Genomic DNA, 24,778 nt, shown 5'->3' with positions numbered 1-24,778 from the left:
TTAAGCTTTCGTCTAGAACGTTTAAAAATTGTTGATGTACCAAGTCATCTTGCAGTCGATATACGCTTATCCCAAATCTTGGTCTATCAAATGAAGAAATCGACGTTTTTTGACGGAATCGAAGTGACCAAAGTCGCCGAGCATCTGAGCCAAGCGGCAAACGTGAATGGACGAAGGCGGAAGAGCATTGATCCGGATCCGTGGCAACCCCTTTTTCGTGATGAGAATTCACGGGGAGCATCGTGTAATCGGCATCGATAGGCGTATCCGGCCTGACCACAGGTTAGAAAATTGGCGGAACCAGATACCGCGTGGTACTTCAAAAATTCGCTGCACGTACTTCCCACAACGAATCCCTGCTGGCCGTTGTTGTTATTGTTGCTGTTCTTGTGTAAACGCGGCCTACGTCGAAAGGAGGGTATACCTACACATCTTTTCCCTTGTGTACTCGTACTTCATTCGACCACCTCCGTTGGTGGTGCACGTGTGTATCTGATGGGGATAGTTGAGAGGCATGGTTGTACCTAGTTATTTTGGTGCCCATTTTAGTATATATAAATGTATATGTAAATGTAAATATATTTAGTTTACAGTATTTAGTATATGTATTTATAGTATATATAAAAATATGCGATTTTTATGTTGTTGTAAAACAAAGAAATTTTCATTTTGAATTTTTGAAAAAGAAACTAAGTCTGTTATTGCGAACTTAAGATTATTCCTTTTCAGCATACGTATAATAACTTTTTGTTGAATTATGATCTAGTTTATTTTCAAATTTTGTATTGTATTAGTATAATAGTTTCTGTTTATACAGACAGCTCTGAAACGGGATCATAGCTATAAGTCGAAATGTAGAAGTTCCAAGTGCTTCCAGTTCCAAGGCCTCCAATACTTGCGGGATAATAATTTATCTTTGTACCTTGAAATGTCGAATAAACTTATTAATATTATAACTGTTATTCGTTCGCACAAAAAAAATGGTCAAATCAATTTAAAATTGTGCACACATATAAAATACACTTCAGGCTATGTCCCGAAGTAGAATATTTCAGAAGATATTATTTATCTTTAGTCACAAGTTTGAAAATATAAGTGTAAAGTGCCGCCATTTTATCAGTCTTCTTTTAATATTTTCTTCCCAGTTCACAAAATAATCACATTCATACAACATACACATAATCATATCGCACTGACACGAAATATTTTAAGTAACTTCGGAACAAATTGAGCAGGACAGTTGTAAATTTGACAAATTCTATATATGTATAAATAAACATACAAAATTTCAAAAGTTTGTATCGATTAGTTTAGCTGCAAAGAATCATGAAAATTGCGTTTAAACTGGTGAAAATAAAAGAATACCGCTTTCAGAGTGCTTGGTGGCATTATCCTTTCAATCTCTGAATTGTTACGCCCCTGTTGAGAGAGTTTCGGTCGAGGAGGTTACAACTAGAATCTAGGTTCCACCCCAAATCAACCGGACGCGACGCGGTGTGCAGTACAAGTTTGACCGTGAGAGGAATCGGGAGAAAAGAGCAATGGGAGAAAAAGACAGGCATTCATTGCTCGTAGAACCACTCGTCGTTACAATGCGCCGCTTGCTCGTGTAATTTTGTTTAATCATCGTGACTCGATCCGTGCCTCGTTTACCTCTGTGCAGTCTTCTGCGACCATTTCTTTGTTGCCTGAATAAGAAGGACCGTTCGATCGCCTACGACCGATATTTTAATTGGTGTAGTGAAATAATTGGAACGTGCGATATGTATTGATTCGGCACTTGTACAATGGTTTATTTGCATCAGTACATCCATTTATTTACGTATGTCTTGTATTATTTTTAGTTTCTGTCGTAAAAAAGGACAGTGAAAAATGATCGTTATTTCTTGTTCTTTTTAGTTTGTTTATCTATGATTATTTTTCTTTCGAAATAGTTAGTTATTTACATTTTAGTTTTACATTTTCAATTATTTCATACTAATCATCAACTTTATTTTTCTGTAATATTCTTTAATTTGCATCACTTCAATTACTTCCTATTTATCATCAAGCTTTTTACTCATGTTCTCATTCAGTTTATCTGTGATCATTGAATTGCTTCAATATTTATTGATAATTTTTACTTGTTTCTAATTCTCTCAAGTAATAATAAACATAACGAGTCAGATGCTATTGTGATGTATTCACCTCTGTTAATTTAATTGAAGTAGCAAGGTAATTGAAATGTACAAACAGTTCCAAAAGATTCTTTCAATTTGAAACGGGAGTACCAGTCTCTCTACCTGAGTTTCCATTACGTTTTATTTATTTTAATATTAACTTCTATATATCCTCACACTCCCACTGCATACACTTTATGTTTATATAGGTTTCTTTTTGCTTGTTGTGTCATTTATTGGAAGTTGTAGACGAGCTGTTGAAGAACTGAAGACTGTAGTAATTCATTAACTACAAAATTATTGTATCTTTCAAACTACACACTTGCTCTCCATATGAAGTTTTGAAAGATACTTCACAAAACTGGAAAGATAGTTTCTTGAAAAAAGAGCACGTTCGTCTTAGCTACGATATGTCGTATAAATGAAACTCGTTATTTTTACTTATGTAGTATAAGTATTATACTCATGTTTTCTGTCTCAAGAGTTATTACAGATTTCAATCTTTACGTGCCAATGTTATGCTACTCGATATAATTGCAGCCTGTAGATTATTGACACAGTCTCAAGCTTAATTGGACAACGAGTTTTACCATGTCAAGAGAATAATAGCAGAGAATAATCTGTTAGAATCGATATACATATGTCAGGTAATGATTATGTGTCAAATTTTCCCCTTGAGCTGGCACTGGAAGCAAAGTGAATGGTCTGCTGACAAACTCGTTTGAACCCTTCATTATCACGATAACATGTAACCGATACCCGATAGTCATCGAAATGTAGGTTATCCCAGTAGCGCAATCATCAAAGTACCATCGCATTTAACACTGCACCCCTGTCACAACGTAGTGACGCTATATAAATCTGCACCTGGTCTGAAACTCGTTCTCGTGTTAATTATCGAGGTAGAGAGGTTCTTCGACATTTCTCGTCCAACATAAAATTAAAATCGTCGAGCTCCGTATTCGCCGTTCGACTGTTAACAATGTGTTATTGCCACGCAAATAATTAATGATTTTTAAAAAGCGAGGATTAGGGTCAGACTGCGGCACAACGATTTACCGAACATAGCCATTGCGAGTTTGATTTTATTAATATTAGGGTGTCTCAGAAAATATTGTGCACCTCGATTTATTGTGACGAAGAAGGTAAAAGGTATCTAAACACTACTATATAGATATGCAACATAATGTGAGACATTTTATTTAAATTAATTTGGGATTTAGTATACCATTGACTGCAATTTTATTAGAAAACGAAATTGATCTTCGTCTAATTTACTAATATAATTTTATTGATTGTAGAAGAGTAACATCTTATATTTTGAATTCTCGTGTCTTTTTCATCTAATAATTCAGCATGAATTAATTTCTTAATTTATAATTTAATCGTGATATATTTTTATATTCGTATTTTCGTTTGAAACTATAAATTAACACATGTAATTTATTTCAGTAAACAATGTAAAAATGACGAAAAATAAAGTGACTAAAGTGCACAGTATTTTCTGGGACACACTAGAAGTATATGTCACATTTTCATGTGCTTGAATTTGTGCACTTTTTCCTCATTGCGGTGAATAATTTCGTTAAGTAAATCAAAAAATGAATAAGTAAAATTCACCAGTTTCGCCAACGTTGGAAGATTTGACGACTCCGCGTTTGCTCTATTAAAAAAAAAGAACTCTAGTGTACAGTAAAATGCACACCTCTTTCGCTCGATTTTTATGCGCTGTTCGTTATACCTTGCACGCGATCTACAGTCGTTACGGTGCGTACTGCATACGAATTTCAAGCGTGTCAAAAAAAAATATAGCGTCGTTAAATTAACCGTGCCTTTCATGTGAGTTTTTCTACTCGCACGAAATGCATGCGTTAATTTTCAACCAATTTGATAAAATAAAAACTTGAAATAACAATTTGGAAAGGCAAAGGGAGACAATAATAGATTACATGCTTGCTTTTAACATTATTCAGAAGAAAGTTAGAATTTTTAATAGAAAAGTTTATAGATATAGGTATAAAGACTAATAATTTGACAATCATGAAAATATAATGCATGTACAGTTGACTCGTGTGTTTTAAGACATTCTCAGAATGAATATGATTGTAAGAGATGCAAACATAAAATTTAAATTTTAAGTACCAAAATAAAATTATTCAAATATGTGAAATGTAATAAGCACGTAATTCAGGATTACGGAAATTGTAACACAGACCAATTAATTACTTCGTTTCCGACGATATCACTGGATATCATATGAATTAAAAAATAATAGTAACAATACGGTATAATGCGTATAAATTAAATTATTGAAGTAATTCTAAAGTTGAATTACATGAACATTACTAACAAAATTTGTATTTATTTAAACTGGTTAATGAATAACTGTAAACCATTTCGTAATGATATGAATGAAACATAAGTATTATGCATTCGTTATTTCGTTAATCCTGTTTTTCTGCTAAAACAATTGGAACCAAAATTTGAATTACCTGAAAATATAAAATTATTGGTAAACAGAAACGATGATAATAGATTCTGTGCTCGTTGAAAGATCCGTACGGAATTTATGAGCTTTCAGTTTATTGTCGCACACCTGTTCACAAATACGAGCGTTTAGTTCGCGCAATAATTTCCGAAAGGAAACAAAGCCCCGCCTGGTCGCTTTATTGTAAACGAAGTTCATGCTTCTATCTAGGACCGTTATTGCGCGTACAATGAAAAAAAACAAACAAAAATAAAGAATGCGGTTTAATATTTGAACGAATATTACTCACATACGGTGGCCATTGTTGTCCACGCCAAACTCATTTGTTGTCTGGCGGTCGGTATTTTCCCGGGGCCTGGCTCACCGGGGACGCCATTATTAATATTTTTAATTAAAGCCTCAACAAAGAGAAAGCGCACGCACCACCGGGGCTCACAAGAGAATGAGATCTACGCGTGTTCTCGCTTCATATCTTCCCAAATACGGGATTTCATGCGTGGTTGGATACGAATTCTATAACAAAAACGACGGACCGCCCCTCTACAAAAACAGCGAATTCATTGCAAACGGATTATTAATCAGCGGGTATTGACCGAAGGTTGAAAATCATACGAAAATCGAGACAGAAAATACCGTCGAATATTCTGTTTGAAATTCTCTTACTTTTATCTTCGGCTTCAATGATTCATTAATTTAAATTAATTGATCGGGATTGCGATTTACAAATAATTTCACAATTATACGCGAGAGATATCAGACAAATATATAATTTTCTGTGTTAAATTAAGGATGAAGTTTTCTAGCGTTTATAAATTAAATCGTTGTTATTCTCTTGATTTCGGTACCAGTGGTAAAATGATTTAATCCAATACCTTGATTCTAGCTTTAATTCTCGTCAGAAATAATTTAATAGTTGCAATGTTAATGGAAGAACAAGAAATATAATTTACGAACTTGAGAAAAAGTAAGCCAAATAATTATTAAATATAGAAAAACAACAAACAATATCGTATCATAAATAAAGGGAATGTGATCAGTGTCGAGAAATTTTTCCATACGATAATTGTTAATTGCAAGTCTTCTACGACGACTGCTTAAATATCAGTACGACTTGCAATTCATTCTAGGTTTGTTCTTTCAATTTTCCTACAATATATTTGGATAAAATTTAGGTTTCGAAAGTTAATCAAAGTAGAATAGATTCATATAATCTTTCATGCGAAGTAATTTTTCTTTCACTTTAAGTATGACTCAAAACATCACAAAAGATTAAGGTCTAACTGTGCAAGGAACTTGGTTTACCAACGGAATTATTAAGAGCACGTTTTAATAATTAAGATATATATTAAAGATTAGTAAGAATACACAGACGTGCGGAACTCCCCGCGCCATCTCTCCAGCCACAGTGCTACCAACATAGTGTATTAACAATGAAAATAACCCTACACTAACCACATGATATCCTATTATGTAAAATGTCTCTTGTGCGAACACTTTTGTCGCTCGACAAGTTCACATAACGGTTCTACTGCAGTTTCGTTACTGCCAGTCACTGCGCTATATTTGCTACATAAATCCATCTATATTTTCCATTGTACTGATCCAAGACCAGCGTAAAGTCTATCAAAAATACGATCCATTTGTTATATCCCCATCTTATTTAATCACTCGCTGGAAACAAGAAGCACTTTCATTTTCAGAGAGACTATTCGCTACTTCCATGCAAGCTCCGTAACCGTTCGAAGTTCCGCGAGCTTAGAAGCGCCATTACCGGACGTTAATGGATTGTAGTTTCATATTAACGACACCGATTTCGGATCTTCCGTATAGGATCCGAAACTGCCATTTCGTCGTGGAAGCGGGAAGGAGCGAAGAGCCTCCGTTCCTCGCATTCGAGGAACAGAGACCAGCGGAGATCTGGGAACGATACCGTAACGCGGGTAGGATTATAATGCGGCCTGTAGGTCATAATGAGGTGCGTGGTAGTCTCATGGCTGGCTGCGGGAGATAGCGGCCTCCTGTCCACTTAATTGACCCCGACCTTCACCCCTTCTCGCGTTTCCACCCCTTACCGGAACCCAGCGACAAATCCTGCGAGTCTCGTGACGCTTACTGAATTCTGCACTCTGAATTTCCCGTCGAATCGAGTTTTCCGCTCGCTGGCGCTGGTTTCGTTTCGACGATAATCAGTTCAGGTTTCACAGACTGACACGGAACGATAGATTCATCCACAGTGTTAACGTCGGCGTCGGGAAAACATATCAAGTCTTTCGTAGAAGAATAGATTTAATTGATTTTTGTACGTTAAGTTTTTCGAAATGTGATGTATATGTAGTTACCCCATCAGAATCGCTGACCAACTTCTCATCTCTACAGAGTATGCGTCATAGATTTTTAATACTTTTCCTTCTAAATAATGTGGCGTTTATCGAAATGAATAACAATCATAAATCACATGATCTATGGCGAGCACGTTGAATGCCAAGAAAACTTGTCTCTTGGTAAGTACAAGACATCTCTTCGATTTCCAACGATTTACGTCCGTACTAGTGCAAGAAGACATTTTCCATCAATTCTTGAGAATGCTGACTCGAAGTGAATTCTTGTCTTTTTAGTTACAAGCCCCACGTCTTAATTATACTGCAACTTAAGGAGATTCACTGTAACGTGTTAGGAAATATATCGACAGCGGCTTGGATCGTGGCAGCGACATTGGCTAATGTCGATTGTTTTTATCGTTCCTTATGCGTTCTATGCGTACGATCACGGCAATAGTCGAGGTTCATTTATATATATATAATAATAATACATGTATATAATGCATATAAAATAAAATATTAAAACGACTTAGCTGATCACAACAAAAGATCGTACTGGCTAATTCTTTAGTTTTCATTAGTCAAAAATATATCATGCCAAAAATATTCTACGATAGACAGAAAAAGAGCATGATAATGATCTTCTACAAATGTTGGTACATTTTGCAGATCTAAATTATCACTGTGAAATTTCAAAAACCAATCTTCATCTATCTTCATATGCAGATAGTTCATCTACGAATCATAGACGTTTTGTATCCTACTTCTTGTGCCACTATTATAAATAATTATTGTTGGCATGTAGCAGGGAGACAGAAAACACATGGTCGGTTTTCTGACTTGGGACTCTTCTCCAACAACCACTTGAAACCTCCAGGCTCCACAGTCAATATCCACAGTTTTCCATAAAATATCATGATTCATTATTTCACTTATTTCCATTTATTCTATATTCATCGCCATTTTCGATAATGTCTTTTAATAAATATTGTACTACATATATCACAAAACATTAACAAGTGTCCACTAAAATATTTTAACCTATAACCAACTATTATAAGATTCGAAAACTAAAATAAGAGCCATGCAATTGAGGGTAATGAGTATTTACTCGACGACAAATACTTTCACCTTTAATATAACCTGGCCTCGTCACGGACAGAAAAATTAATCAAATCACCGATCGAGTGCTCGAACAAATGGAGGTCCATAACGAATTGCTACCGAATCTGACAAATGGATTGTTTGCTCAAAAACTGGAGAAGTACGCCGAGGACACTTCGCGTTCATTCGGAACCGAAGCACCAGTCTTCGACTCGCCCTTCCAAGGGGGAAGAGTTTCTTCATTTTCTCCGTAAGAATGTCCAGAGTTTTTCGGGGTGGAACGAGTTTATGTCTCGAACGGACATTCGAGGAGGCAAGTTGATAAGAGGGCGCGCAGAGCAGGGAAAAGAAGGGGACAGGGACACGAGTTCGTGCTCCCGTCCACGACAACATCGGAATGCATGCATCTCCCGCTTTCTTTGCGGCGCTTGCTTCAGGAAAGAGGAGAAAACGCGAACAAAGCAACGAGCAAAAGGCCGAAACTGCGAGGTAAAAATAAAAATGTCCGTCGTCGGACGAAACCGCATTCCGGATTGTCGGGTCGCTGGACAAAGCGGCTCGCTGCTCGTCGTTCCCTTGGCTCACGACTCGAATCCTCATCCTCCGTGCCCCAAGCTGTTATTCTCGCTCCCTCCCCTAGGTCGTCGTCCATTCGCGTCCCCTTTCTTCTTCGTTCCACTTCCATCCCTTTGGATCTTTAGTTCCACTATGTCTTTTGCCGGGTGTTCCTGTTATCAATCGCTGACAATTCATCCGCCTATTTTGCCGTCTGTTGCCGTCTGACCATGAATTTTTACTACACATATAACACTTAATACAATACTGTACAAAGTCTCAGATCACCATGTTAAACTTGTATTATACTTAAAACACTGTATTATAATAAAGTAGAAATGATGTTGTTTGTTATTACGTTTTATACGTGTATACATATACATACATACTACATATAAATACAGGACTTCCAAAAAGTAACGGGGCCAGCCCTTATCTCAGAGTCTATGAATTTTTAGAAAAAAACTCGACACCAATGTTAAGGTTCAGAAAGTTCTATTTTCCAGTAACTTCACATTTGACCTTGATCTTATGTCTGCCTAGCTGGCCCCCCCCCCCCACTTAAATAAAATTTAAGGAAAAAATTGCATAAAAATATACTATTTATGCGCTCTTCAAATCCGTAAAAAAAAATTTTGCGCTCGCTCCGTTTAATGCAAAAAAATTTATTTAAATGGGGAGGCTGAGTAGGCTGCCTTCTTACGGATTTGAAGAGCGCATAAATAGCGCATTATTATGCCATTTTTTCCTTAAATTTTATTTAAGTGGGAGGGGGGTGGGTTAGCTAGGCAGACGTCTTGATCTTGGCCATTCGAAGATCAATTTTCACTTTTCAAATGGGAATCCCTATTTTTGAGTCCAGATTCGAAGAAGGTGGAAAATTTTAAGTTCAGATATGGTCTCGTTTTGGACGTCCAAGTAGGACGTTGTGGATTTCCGCACAAGTAGGTCATGAGAGACGACCGGGGAAAGGTTGCAGTGGTCAAAAGAGGCCGTAATGTGATGTGAGTTTTACTTCGGGATCAATTTTAGGGATCATTCTAACGTTAATTCGATTTTTTCTCATGGACACCCCTATTGATTACACCGGATTCGGACAGAGATGTAGGAACTCATGTTATACGAGAGTCTACTGTAGCTACAATATTAAAACATGAAATGTTGGTCCTGGATGGGGTATTAACTAAAGCGATTGATTACAAAGAATAACAGATATTTAACGAGATGGATCATCAGAGATTAAAGAGAAACATGTTAAGTCTAACTCTGGAAGATAATAGTCTTAGATTCACATTTTATTTTCCTGCATTTACACTTTATCAATGTTTGTATGAATGTACGGTGCAACGCTACACGTGAGATTTTAATTGACCACTCTTTTTACGAAACTTTAAACACGTTTTTCTCGAACTGTTGTTTTTCGCAAAAACCACAGTGAGATTAAATTGAAATTGTACAGACATATAAAATGCACTTCAGGCTAAGTTCGATAGTAGAATATTTTAGATATTTCAAAAATTACTATTTTATTAGGTCACTAAATGTATAAATTGTGTGAAGAAATCGAAGACATAAGTTTAAAGTGACGCCATATTAATAATTTTCTTATAATACTTTTTTCTCTAGTTCGCGCCTTAACCACATTCGTAATACATAAAACAAAATTATTTTTTATTCATTCCAGTCATCAAGGTAGACGTAAGGTGGAATAATGTACGTAACTTTGAATCAAATTGAGCAGGACAGTTTAAATTTAACAGAATTTTATATTTTCGTGTATAAATATGCGTATCAAATTTCAGAAGTTTGTGTCAATTACTTTGGGTACAATAAAATCGTGATAATTAGCTCGAAATTGGTAAAAAATAAAAGTACGGTCTAACTGGACACATTTTTGTATTTTTTTCCATAACAATAAGCCTTTACTTTTCTTCCAAAGCTACCGAGTTTTCGAACGTCCACAAACCATACTTTGAGAAACACTGATCCAAAGTATAGGTTTCATAAAGATGACGTTATGTATGCTATCTCTTGCTTTCTGTTTAACTTTGGTTAGTTTCATATTACATTGGAGATGTGTTTGCTCAAATGGCGTGAGGTGCAAAGCGATAGAACCTGAGAAGATTGACCTACGATATGTGATAACCCAGGGGAAGTCTAGGTAATTGCACGATACGAGAAACTTTGGCTCTTCTTTGGTCACATAAAAATAAATTCATTTACACTCAAGAGTATATATAATCCTTATTAAATGAGCAACATATTAAATGCCATATTTACTCAAATAAAGTAGGCACTAATCCATGCTATACTCCCCTATATTAATATTTACAAGATAATTGTCTTGTATTTGTACTCTAACTAAGTTATTTCCAAGATAGCGCAATCACATATAAAAAAAAACTATTTAATACAGGATTGTAATTGCATTGGTCCTATTATTTATGTTTAACTACATGTTTAACACCATATGCAATTAAGTGATTATTAGTGATAATCTTTCAAAAACAATATTATTTTCTTATATAATATTAAAAATATTGTCTGGTCAGAGTTATTTTACAATCATATATTTGTGAGTATATTTAAATATTGTGCAGCATTCTATTTCCTACATTTCACACCTACTTCGCATCGTCCAAAAGTTCTGCGAGTCTCGTTTCAATCCCGTATGTTTCGTCTATTAACATTTCGATTAAATTAACGCGCGCAGGGGTTGTTATATTCGCTATGGAACGTAAAAGTTTTACGTTCGCGAGGGAATAGCTTCTACAATTTCCCGCGAAGGAGCCCGTTCAGTGGTAAATGCACTGCAGCCTTGGTTATTCTCTACCTCGTCAAATTTTCTCGCTCTTTTCATTCGTCATCTGCCCTGATCTACTTCGTTATTTCCGTCTCGACACCGAGTGAGCACTAAATCCCTCTATCGACCAACTTCCTCTATGTTCCTTCTACACGATGAATGCGCATTTTTCATCTTCTATAGCAGTGGTCATCGAACTTTTTGAAAATTTAAAGAAAATTCTTTTTACCCTCTTTCATAATTAATGTTTCTCATCACTTATTTCTCAAGTGGATTAATTTTTGTTTAACCGTAGGCATTTTCTTGAAATAAGTTTAGATATGATTTCCTAAATTCAACTAGTGATTTGCTATTTATTTGAATTATTAATTTCTATGGTAATGGTATATAATTTTTCAAAGTATTCAAGATGTGTCAAGCACACAGTTGAAAAGGTATCAATCCTAGATCCCAGGTTTCTCTTTTTCATTTAGCATATTTTGGCGGAAAAAGGTATAAATATATCTTGTGAAGCAATTCGATGTCCTCTATATTCCCATTACATAAAACAGCAAAGTACAAATGAGAAATCTGTACTGTCCGATAAACACGTAGAAAAAAGAAATTTGTGGGCACAAACCGTAAATGGGGGAACTAATTTTTTCCGTTGTAAAACACTGAAGGTTTGTAGAAACAATGTGGAAAATGCAGCAATTAGTTTGACACATTCGTCTAATTTGGAAGTCGTTATTCAAAGAACACTGCGAACTAGTAACAAATGTGCATTGGAGATACCAGACAATTATCGACAACCATGACGATCGGACGTCATACTAATGTAAATGCGTCGTAGTGCTGATTTACTAATAGGTATACGTGTATTTGTTTCATTTTTTTTACAACAAATGAATTTTAATTTATAGCTACAGTGGGTGTAGAATGTATTCGTACACCGATCAATTTCCTAAAAAACTTTTGTGTGGAATTGTAGTTTCTTAACTTCTCTTTTTACAATCAATGATATTTTACATATTCTCGGAAGTTTCTAAGATAGATATAGTCCAAAAAACATTTACTAGTTAATATAATTTGTGAAATTAACAAAAAAATGCGAAAAGTGGGTAAAAGTATAGAAGCAATAAGTATTTGTGCGATTCTTATGACGAACCATTTACAGTAGAGTTTGTAACGTAAACACATTAGTTTATTGCTCCGTACGAATGAGAAAACATCAAATTTTCAGTAAAATACTTTTAAAAATGGCTCTAATAGAGGAATTGAAGAAGATCCCACTTCGAATAACTAATAATTTAGTTAATTTAACGTTTAGAAGAGTTACAATAATTATAAAATCAAAAGAAAATCTCACGAAGGAAGTATTATATTCTTGTAAATTAATGGAAATTTCCTTTTTTTTTAAATCAATTTTTAAAAATTAAACAGTTGTGTGAGTACTTATTGCTTCAATATTTCTATCGATTAATTGTTTTTTTCTTGTTAATTTCGCAACTTACATAAATAGCTTTTTTTTGTAATCTATCTATTTTAGAGATTTCCGAGAATATGTAGAATGTCATTGTTTATCAAAAATAAGTTAATAAATTACAATTGTACATAGTTTTTTTGGAAATTGATCGGTCTACGAATACTTTCTACACCCACTGTATCACGCTCTTATTAAATAGAGAGTATTACAAGCTAAGAATACGCTACGAACACACCAATATTATACTTCCATTCGTAGCAAGTCTCTACCTGAATTAGAACCTAATTTTTACTTGTGCAGTAAGGCTACCTGAAGAAATCGCATTATATTTAAAAAATTCTAATATCTAGAATAAACTGGTTTACCATGTCAATCCACACAGGAAACTCGTCACCAGAAACGTCCTCGAGGAAAGGATCGATACGCTCGAGTACCAATCAGCTCGTTTCCGCGCGAATCGGAAAATTATTCGAGCGGTGAGCAGAACATTCACCGACGGGGTAACGACTGGGAGCTCCGTGAAACTTTCCATCGCGAGACGCGCGCCGGAAAAAGGGCGAATCGAACGAGTAAGAATAAGAGGGAAGAAAAAAGCCTCGATTAGAAGGTAGACGAAGCGAGAGGACGAGAGTAAACTTCCGCTTCGTCGCCCCGTGGAATCAGCGGCCGAGTCTGGATGTTTATTCGCCGATAGCTCGCTCGATCGTGGAATTTCGACGCAAGAAACGGGCAAAAAGCTTCCAAGCGCGAAGGCTTATCGTCGTCGATTTCTCTCCCCTGCTAGCCACACTTGCTGGGGTGAATCTCTTTTTAAATTAAATCTATATCCCATCGGTGCACTGATACAACCCTAAGAAATCACATATAGATCCCTAGGACAAGCGAAAATAAGTTTTGTGAATTTTTTTGTGGGTAGAGAATTTGTTTCTGTTATGGAATTATTGTATATGTTTGAAACTTTATATGTTTATCTAGTCAATTGGAAGCTTCAGTTTAGAATCAATGTAGCATCGGAACTGAAGTTATTTCTTGAGTCCCGTAATTCAGATAATAAAATTCAAATAAACATGTTAGTAAATAAAAACAACCGTCTGTTGGAGATACTGTTTCAAGCAAAAATTTAACAGGAATATATTAAACGTTTCAAGCCACCATTTGAATTCTTTTTGGTCACTAAGTTTGACCTAATAATAGAGTAAAGATTATGTAAAAACATTTAATTTGTTGAATTGCCAAAACGACCCCCAACGTGGATCCTGAATTCGCGAGGAAATGTTGCCTCGTGGTTCTCGCTACGAACAGTTTGCAGCAGAATTATGTCAGAACGCGCTCTCTTTGTGCCACGGATGATGTCGCGGTTAAACCAACGAGGCAATGTGCCCCTCGCTCGAGCGGGCTTAACGGTTTCTTTAAAGGGTGGAACGCCACGCCCAAGACGATTTGCATGCCACGAACGCATCCTGGAGGGAAGCGTAAACGAGCATAGTGCGTTACTTTAGGGCAGAATTTGTGCGGAAATTGTGGAAAGTTAGGCGTCCCGTGCACAGGAAAGTCGATAAGCTACGAAATTGTGACGATTGTCTCGTTCGACCATGTCCGTTAATCTTTTAATTGCTTTAGTATACATATTCGTGCTTGGGTAACAATGCTATTTTAAAAGTACGATTTAAAAAAACGTACGTAACTTTCGTGGACAATTCTGTCAGATTTTTCACCTCTTTATTTCATTTTGTGCATATATACATAAGCATAGATGGTGAAATATAAATTTTATATTTAAATTTTAATAAATTTTAAAAGAATATAATCTTCCATGAGTATTGGAAATGCACAATTTAAAAGAAGTTCAAAACATAGGATATATTACCTTTTTATTAATGTGAATTTAATTTCGCACAGAGGCTTTCCTTTTATTGATTACGTAAACAGTGAAAAGATTAAGAGCTCGTAATGGTTTTGTAATGCATTTTCTGTGTAGCAGTTCCATTTCACTCATTTCTGATAAGAAAATTATGAAATTCTAATTAATCATATGAAACTCCCATTCGCATATAACATGACAAATGATATACGGTATTTGAAAGTCATAAGAAAAATTTCACTCTTAGATTAGGAATTAAATTAGGATAGCGAAGCTGCTCATAAATGGTCATTTATATTCGTAAAAAGCTTTTTTAGATGAATTTTTCTAGATCAGATGTGTTCGAAATATATCCGCCTGAATTATTTAAGTATTCTGATGGGATTCTGGTTATAGTATTGTTTCATTTTGACTGTTCATGATATAACATGGAATTATAAGTCAACTATGAACTGAAGTTCAGCACTAATATTCTATTCTATTAAAGTATTAATAGTCAGATTCTCGGACATATGTATTTACTTGTCTTTTACAGCTACGTAGTTTGTCAACCTAATGAGTATTTAATTATGATGAGGCTATTATACATATCTACCGAGTCATTCTACAATGCAAAGTAACGGCTAGCGGCGATTTTAATTAGTCTAAGTCGCAGTACTGGCTTTTTTCGTCATGTGTCGAGTAACCATTAATATAAAAGATGTTTTGCAAATCAACTTGTGGTGTTCTTATAATTCGTATTGTATTTCATTGATTATTTGGTGTTTACAGACTTATGGAAAAATTATAATGACGTAGGCTAATACACGTAGGCTAGACAAGACAAAGTAGAAAATACAATTTCTAATTAGTGTGTTTCATACTGACTCGTCAAAGACCTTCCTGCTTCCTTCTGTAAGTCCTTCGAGAGGGTTGGCAACTGTTATAAGGTGATCAAAATGGCTTAAACGTTTTCTGGCTTTCTTGAATACCGTTTGAATTGGTGTATAGTATGTTGCCATATATGTTGTATGTATCAATAACATTGGAAAATATATTCGAATGTTACATTGATCTCTGTCTTCTGAAGAAAGCCTTATAAGTAGGCTAAGACAAAACCTATCATCATAATAAACTATCAGGTTGTCCCAAAAATTTCTTTCGCTATATTAATAAGTAATACATGCACAATAATTTATGTTTTATGTTCCATTACTGAATTGTGCACAATTCATTTTGCTCCATTACTGTTACACCATGAATATCTATGAAATTAGATTGTCTATTTATATAAACACGACCACATAAAATAATTGAGTGCAACTCGCGAAAGAAACTTTCGGGACAACCTAATACATCCATACTGCTGATTAGACAAGAGATCTAGATTTGTTTATTTTTTAAATTATTCTATGCATTAACCGAATACTTGAAATCGTGCATGGGACCTTGCATATCGACATCGAATTCAAATCATTCTTAAACTGCATTTGACCTCGTATCGCCTAACCGGGAGACTCTTCTTCTCCCTAAGCGCTTACAGTTAGAGAGTCTTCCAATTTATATCCATACAAATTGGCGTACAGCAAACAGATTTCGTGAAACTAAATTATTCATAGCTTCCGTGGGTGACAACGATGGTTCCCCCGAAAGTTGAAGTTCCCATACGCGTTAAGGTTCCATCGATCCGACGCTCACAACGGCAAAATCCCCAGCAGCCATAAAAATGATTTTCCACCCCCTCCCCCTCATATACGGGGTTAGAAAGGGAGAACGAGTGGGGTGTGCTTATAAAACATAATTTGTAGAGGCAGCTTGAAGTTGCATAAAGCAAGACGATATTTACGACGTCGTCTGCTTCGAGCCGTGAACGACAAGCGGCTGAGAACGGGGGCGACGCTTTGCATCCTCCTTGCGAGGGAGGGTTGTACCCTCCAGTGAACACGATTCGGGTCCCGTCTGGTCACGACAGAGTAACAGCTCCAATTAATCCTTCGAACTCGAGTTACGAGCCAGCGAAATGAGTCGTTATATAATGTGGACCGTTTTCCCCAACCCTCGTCGAGGCTGGCCCGTTCTCGCTGCGTGTTTGCGCTCGTCGAAGCACGCATTTAACCCCCTCCGTCCGCATTGTTCGCGCTTCTGCCGTACCGTTGATCGTAAAACCTCCATGGCTTGGCAATCACTCCACCAGGATATCTCTCTCCCTCTCTCGGGGTGATTTAATGGAATTTTGGGCGAAAACGATTGCCCCGCGTGGCTGGACGTAAGGAGATCCCGCGGAAGAGGACGCGACGGGTAAACGGTCGCCTCGTAAAATTTACTACTACCGTGGGCATAAAGTGTATCGCGGGGAACCCAGCAATTATTTGTCAAATAATTTATTTTCCGACAAAAAGAGAGGGGGCGACTCGAGGCCAGGGCGACGTTTATACCACCCTGGAAGTAATGCACGGTCGATGTAACGGTGATTTAGTGGTAAACGAGCTAGTATAAAGAGAAGAAGTCGTCGGGAGTGGCGCGACGAGGACGGAGGTTTGGCCGCGGCTCAAAGCGCGTATCACGTCCACTCGGGGAAGCAGCCTTTCTCTTGGAAAGGCTCCCCAGCCACCCTGGCAGAGGTGCAACGAGCGTGTAATGCACCTCCTGCGGTTTCTACGGGATCAAGTATCCAGATGATTCGGTCTAGTCTCGCGCGACCACTCTCGTCTCACCGACGCGGTTCCTCTTCGACGGTCAGCGCCGGGAGTTTAGGCGGCGTAAAGTTATCTCGAGCTTAGGGTCGCGTTGGCGAGTTTCCCTGACTATGTTTGGCGACATGTCTTCTATCGACGATATTCTTGTTATACGCTTATTAAGCGAGTAAACGGCTGGAGTAACTATGACTCGCTTGGCAGGATAGATCAGGGTACGCTCGGCAGGTGTAAAGGGGTGCTAGTACGAGGGTCGATCAAATATAAACGAGACTTTTGTTTCTGATCGCGTAAACTTAAAGGGAGCGGGTGACCGCTTCTACAGTGTATTGTTTAGGATGTCAGGAGTGGGGAAAGCATTGCATTATTGAGTTCAGACAAGTTTGACAGTAACATTCACAATATCAGAGCAACAAGTGCAATTATTAAATTTCTTACCCATGTAGGCGTCGAATCAGTTGAAATTTTACAAAGATTGATGGTACAGTTTGGGTATCAAACGCTATCAAGGGCTCGGGTGTTTGCCTGGCATAAGAAATTCAAGGAAGGACGTAAACAAGTTGAAAATGTGGAACATGATCGCCGTCCTCAAAGCAGCATTACGGAGGGGAACATTCGCACGATTCGAATCCTTCTTGAAAATGATCGACGTCTGACACTTTCTGAAATTACAGCGCAGGTTGGAATAAGTTATGGGAGCTGTGAGCTTTTAAGGGAGGTAAAGGTTGCTTATCGTTTCAAAAGACCTGACCAACCGATTCGAGACTTCATTCTCCTCCACGACAACGCTCGGCCCCATACTGCAGCTCTAACTTGCAAAACATTAGAGGAAATGAAGTGGACGCCACTTAACCATCCTCTCCCTACAGCCCTGACCTATCGCCCTGGGATTTTCATCTCTTTGGACCACTTAAAGAAGCACTAGGAGGACAACGGTTCCTAGACGATTCGGCGGTGGAGGCCTTTGTGCGCAATTGACTTCTAAAGCAGCACTCTTCGTTTTACCATACTGGGATTACAAAGCTTCCAATCCGCTGGGAAAAATGCATTTCCAAAGCAGGAGATTATGTTGAAAAGTGATACGTGCTTGGATATTTTATTACACTGAATAAAAGTATTTTAAAAATAAAGTCTCGTTTATATTTGATCCGCCCTCGTAATATGTATACTACAGCCGTGACTCTTCGGAGTCGGAGCTCCCGATTGGGGTGAGGGTGGTGATTACGGTAACCAATTTGCCCCAACGTAAGGCGGAATCGCTCGGTGCACGGTATGCCGAATTATACGTATTTATTGGATGAGTAATCTAGTTGCTCGGACGACCAAATCGGTATAGCGATTGTTGGTCTGGAAGTAAAATATATGTTTCTTGTTGCGCCGTCCTTACAACGGAAGAGAAAGATAGATGGAGGACTCTGGTATCTGCCTCGATGAATCGAATAACGAAGAGAGGGCTAGTTATTACAATTATGGATTGAATTCTCAATGCAGAACGGTACTAATGATACGCTTATTAAGGAGGGATTCCAGTGAAACAGCTTTAAAAATAGGTCATTTTCATGAATTTTGTTTGGAAAACAATTAATAATGTCTGAATAATTTTTGGGGGATATAAAGAGGCATCCATGAAATAGTGAACAAAACTTTTACGAACTTACATTTATCTATCTAGCGCTGTCCGCGCTAGGTTGCACACTGCACCGTTTTGATGTCTGACCGGTCTCACGGAATGAATTGTAATTTCATTATTTAAATCTTATTTACGATGCTACTTTTGGAATATATTCTTGGAACATTATACATTATTATTTATTGGAAAAAAAATTCGATCTTTTGAACCTGTTACACTAGAATTTCCCTATAAGTATTCTCTGACGCTGTTTGTGCATAGTTTCATGAGTAGAATAAGTACGTCTTTTTAGATTTTAACTACAGACGGGCAAAACAGTGTCCCAATCGACAACACAACATTCGCAAATAGTATTCTTCTCTACGTTTGATCTGAATCGAAACAACCTAAACGTGTATACATATACTTGTATCATATCCAAAACTCGATGAGGGGATCGTGGCTGGCAAATGGGCTCCAGGAATCACAGTAACGAAATTGCTCAAAAACCGTGTAGTCGGGATTTGGCTCGTGAGGGGACCTCTCTATTACATACTTTGAATTCAAACGTCTCGCAATGCATTCATGGTTCCCGTATGCAAAACACCCGACGTTCGAGTTCGACCGTCGAGGTTGCTTGCAAGGCGATGGAGGCAGCAAGTTTAAAGTAGGTACAGAGAATACCAGAGTTGGGGCACCAGGAGGTGCGCGGGAAGGGGATGCATTTAGCGCTTAATTCAGGCCACGATGGTTGGTTTCCCGATGTGATTCAGTGGAACTGCGCCGCCCCTACCCAACGCCTAATGAAGACACATGCTTCGAACGGTGCAAGCCAAATGATACCTGGCCCATGCATACGTTTCGCATGTCGTTGCGTTCGGTTCCGTTCCATTGTACACGCTAATGGCGTTCCGCGTACAGCCCGCGTACCTCCACTACCTGAAAATTCGAGGGATTTCGTTGATCGTGTGTGGCGTGCTCCTTCTGTGCTAAGAAACGAGGGAAAACTCTCCTGAGTCTCGAGATCCTCGTTTCGTGATGTAGAAAAATTCATTCCATGAGAAATTTATTTTTAAGGACTGAATGGAGCTGCCATATTTGTCTCTAGAGTGTCCCTTGTCACTCGTAAAATACGTTTTCACATTAACAATGCCATCAATCGTTGAACTATAAATCCTGATCAAAATCTCTAATTGCTAAATCTGAATTCCATTCAAGAACTTGGATTTATCTTCTATCCATTTTCTCACGTCCAAATTCCTAGTATTAGAGTATCCATAAGTAATTCCGCTTTTCTTAAGTTTTAAAAACATTACCATGTACTGATAATAATTTAACTTAATATAACATAATCTATATTCTAATTAAATATATCGATGTACAGCTTGTTTATTATAGTCGTTTGTATATTTACTCTGGACTTACAGTTTTGAGTATCATTAAGAAATTATTACTCTATCCAAACTTCTTTTATATTCCAAGTCCACAATACCTCTACAATGTCACCTTATCTCAATACTGTTTGAACACAAGGCGTACACTTTCTGGCACGGTATCCCGTCAGTAAAAGCGCCTCAGCGGATTAATGTGCCACAGGGAAAGGGTTAAGAATAGAAGAACAAACTAAGAATAAGTTTCATATTAGACATTTCATGCTGTATGAGTTTCAAAAGCCTAACAATGTTACTAATGGCATAAATGCTATTAATTTATCCTAATGCCGTAGGTAGCAAAACATGTTAGCATCAATTTACAAAATTTAAGAACAATGTCAAAATTTAAGAGGAAGTGTTGCTCTGAGAATACAAGGCCTCGTAGTGACAGAATCAATAAAGAAAAAATAAAACGTTCCGTTAAGAAGTACTTTTACATATGCTTGATTTCACTGTGATATCTACCACTTTATATCACCTGTAAAAGACAAAATAATTTGAATAACCTGTCCAAACTTTAACAGCGTATTCTTAAATATATTTTTGTATAAAAAATTGATTTTCTAAAAGTGTCACACCAGAAAGACTCCTTAAATCTGTATGAACTCTTTGCATGCAAAGAACGTCTCACCAACGTGGTGACAAAGCTTGACGTTGTACTCTCTGGCACACCAACATTATACTGCAACAAAAACAAATTGATGTAATTTAGAATTAGATTTCGGTTGCATGTGATTTCATATTTTGTCAATTTCAGTATTTAGTCCTTTGCAGATAAAGCCAACCAAATTCGAGTTGCTGTAACTTTTAGCCAAGAAAAAGTTCAAGAGCAAAGTGTTATCGCTTATACAAAATAAAATTTCTTACATTATCAACAAACGACATTGCTTGTCACCCTTAATATATACCTGTTTTTTTAATTCTTATCTCTTCTCGTAGTTTAGATAATTTTAGTGGAAATTAGCCAATGGTAATAGCAAGCGTTTAGTAACCGTAAGGCGTTTCCTTTATTGTTCTTCGCGGAGGGTGACTCTTTCCACGGATCGGTTCGTTGCCATGCGGCAACCCCCTGTCGAAGGGCTCAAACGACAAGCAGTCAGACACACGATCGGAGGGTGGTTTAATTTACAGTTCGGAGATCGGAGATTCTGCAGGGGATTACCACCAAGGAATTTCGCACTCTCAGAAGGTACGAATCGGGGGAGTATTAGATAAACGTTTCGGACGAACCGCATCGAGATTCCGTGGGGTTCATTTCCTTCGAACATGCTCGGTGTTTACTTTCCACGGCACGAGACAGTAAAACCAAACAGCGGGACGAAACGCAAACAAGCGAGGAATTTTAAATATTATCAGACAGATGGGTTCCTACTGTTAGGTGGGCAAAAAAGTTTTAAGCTGTGGATTTCATACAACCAAAACTACTATTCAATTTTATATTACTTACTCGCCACTTTACGGTTGTAAAGCATTGACATCCGACTATTTAAAATGTTATGCAGTTTGGAAATAACGAAAGCGAATATTCGACTATCCATTCTCATTTCATGTGTTATTTGAGTATATTTCCATTTTGTAGTTCCTCTTGCTACTTTATTCAATCCGACTGTCTAAATCATGCATTGTGCTGATGTCCAACATGCACCTGTTCGATTCGATGACATTATTGAATTTCGAATACACATCGTTTCAAAGTTGTCAAAAAACGTTTCAATTAACACTTTGAATCATTTTTTAAAAGTTTCATCTCGATTTTCTAATAGAATTTTGATCTTACCTGTAGCTTTAAGTTGTTCTTTAATCATACTTCACACAATTCCTTATTTAATTAATAATGTTCGATCAGATCTAGCCAGGTTACTCTAAGGCTAGCTACAAACACATGTTTACATGTGATTTAACGTTAAGTAGATCCCAACGAAACCTAGTTCCTAGAAAAACCACCCTATAAATATTGCGTTAATTTATGCAGTAAGCAAGCTTTCGTTCTCGCGATAAAACTTGTAAAGTTATTACAGCCTGACGTAATCATCCTCATCAGGAAGTTTAACGAGGAACAGGAAAACTCGAAGAATGGAGCAGCTGCTCGCACAATTGTGAAAAGAAAAACTGAACGTCTGGTCGCCATCTTTTATCCCAGGCACGACGCCGACGTCTTGCGAAAGTCCCGTCAACGTAGCCAAAGGCTCCCCAAGCTGTCTGCCAGCCGTCTCACCCCTCGAGAGGCCACGTGAGGTTGTTGGAAGTGCGAGAGGACAAAGAGCGTGGCGCGAGCAGGCGCGGCGGGGAGAATAGGACGCGCTTGGATTGACGGGTCGACAAGGCGAAGTTGCGACTCTGTTGGCGCAAAGAGTTAATCCGCTGCAAAGTCCAATTTCAATTTGACGCAAGTGGTACCCCTGAGACGTTCTGTTGTAACTGGTCTACAGTTACACCTAGCTTCCACCCCCCTCTGCTACAAACAGCAGGGAGGTTTGAACGATATATAGCAAACGGCTGTTCGAATGATGGCACCCGCGAGACCTTACGTTTCTCAGGAAATCACGATATTACCACTGACTTCGACGTGCACAGATTAGACAGAAGCATCGATTGTTATTAAAAGCATTGTATTTTTTTACTTGTAGTCCTAGGTATCTACAGAGCCCTGGGTTAGTAATACTTACTGAGTACTGTATAACATGCATTTAAAAGTAATTAGTAGACTGCGGAAGTTTATGCACGATAAATATGTAACATGCATATGCAAAATATGCACGAAAAATGTATAAAATGTAGTATAATAAGTAATATATTAGTATGTTACAGAATATTCGCTATGTACACATATATAAAATACTTTTCACAATTATTCTGGTATATTGTAATTCGCGTGACAATAAATTATGAGCATTTTTTCCAAGTTTAATGGTGTCAGTTGGTGGCGTTTGTCTGTCAAAATTAATTTATACACGGAGAACGATCGCTCTACGTCACACGAAGTAATCGGTATCGTATTTAAATTTAGAACAACATTGTTCTGGCACACTTATTGGTCCTTGAATGCCCTCGTTATTTAAAATATTAGACATTTTCGATAATGTAGGAAATCCTTCTTTTACATTTTTTTCTAATCTTTTTACCGCAATCACTAGGAATACTTTTTAGATGTATTATACTATTCATACGTTCCTCTGTTTCACATGAATTACCAGTTTCTTCGATTTTCTTCTTATGTGTGTCGGTATTTATGTGTTACTTTAAATGCGATTTCCTTTCACACTTCACATTTTTATTCCAAATTTTGCAATGAATGCTTCTGTCATCGTTATCATTATTGTCGTTATCGTTAATAACAAAATTGAAATCGTTTTTTATCCAATTTAGCATTAATGCTTTTCTACTTTTCTACTTTGATAAGACACTTAAATATATTCACTTCTTCACAGAGATCACATTAACTGCGATAATTGAACTGAAGTATTCGAATTCCAAATACAAACTGTCACACCTAACGGTCGATTAGCAACACAAGGTTACAGAAATATGGTTTCATATGGCCTGCATTTGTGTAAACACTACACAATTATGATACGAAAGTTTGGCGATAGACGAAATTAATTTGTCGAGATAGATATTTCACATAAGCACGATAAATAACATATGCAATATATTATTGCATATATTTTTAAACATAAATATGCAAAATACCCAACATAAAAAATATATTTTTGTAGCACTCTAATTTCAAAACAAATTTCTGTCTACGTCCCATTCTTTGAACTATTTCCTATAAAAATATTCTTTTGCATAAACTTCCGCAGTCTAGTAATTAGTTTCTTTCTTACCTAATTTATTCTTTATGTGTGTTAATTTCTGGAAAAAAGGTTTCAAAAACAACATACTTTTACGTGTACACAGAAAGGCCTTCGGTTGTATCTCTTAAATTACACAAAGAGAAATATCAATTCGCAGAATACTAAACAAAATTTTCTTGGTACCACCAGCCGTCCCTGAGAAATTAGGTTGTCACAGTTTGCAATGCTCATCCTATATTGGGGTTAGTTTGCCGTGGTTTGATCTGTGTTTAACCAAACAATCCTATGAATTATATATTAGGTTAGTCAAATCAGGAATTATCAGTAATGTCGAACATTTCTGGAACTATGTTAAACAAAGGCCAGCATACAGGTAATGTAGTTTATTCGAAAAAACTGAAATTGCTAACTTGTTTGCTGACCATTTCGAAACAGTTTATCAACCAACTAAAATTGACAGTTTCGATGCTCTAAAATGTCTGATGTTCTCCAGTGGATTTAGATCGATTATTGC

The 24,778-nt window shown here is 37.0% G+C and overlaps 1 long non-coding RNA gene across 2 annotated transcripts; it reads right to left on the bottom strand.

The window, feature by feature from the left end:
* Positions 1-20,437: 20,437 nt before the first annotated feature.
* LOC128873962 (uncharacterized) lies at positions 20,438-23,934 on the bottom strand. Of its 2 annotated transcripts, XR_008456533.1 has the most exons (5): positions 22,484-23,934; positions 22,245-22,398; positions 21,915-22,112; positions 21,046-21,149; positions 20,438-20,945 (listed from the first exon to the last, which is right to left on the bottom strand). It is a non-coding gene; the product is annotated as an uncharacterized LOC128873962 (long non-coding RNA). The 2 variants fall into 2 exon arrangements; XR_008456532.1 differs by having other exon boundaries at positions 20,438-21,149.
* Between the last annotated feature and the right edge of the window lie 844 nt (positions 23,935-24,778).

Source organism: Hylaeus volcanicus, chromosome 1 (genome assembly GCF_026283585.1).
Source record: "Hylaeus volcanicus isolate JK05 chromosome 1, UHH_iyHylVolc1.0_haploid, whole genome shotgun sequence".
Classification (NCBI taxonomy): domain Eukaryota; kingdom Metazoa; phylum Arthropoda; class Insecta; order Hymenoptera; family Colletidae; genus Hylaeus; species Hylaeus volcanicus.
The sequence above is the reverse complement of the archived record's forward strand: the minus strand, read 5'-3'. Positions and strand labels throughout refer to the sequence as shown.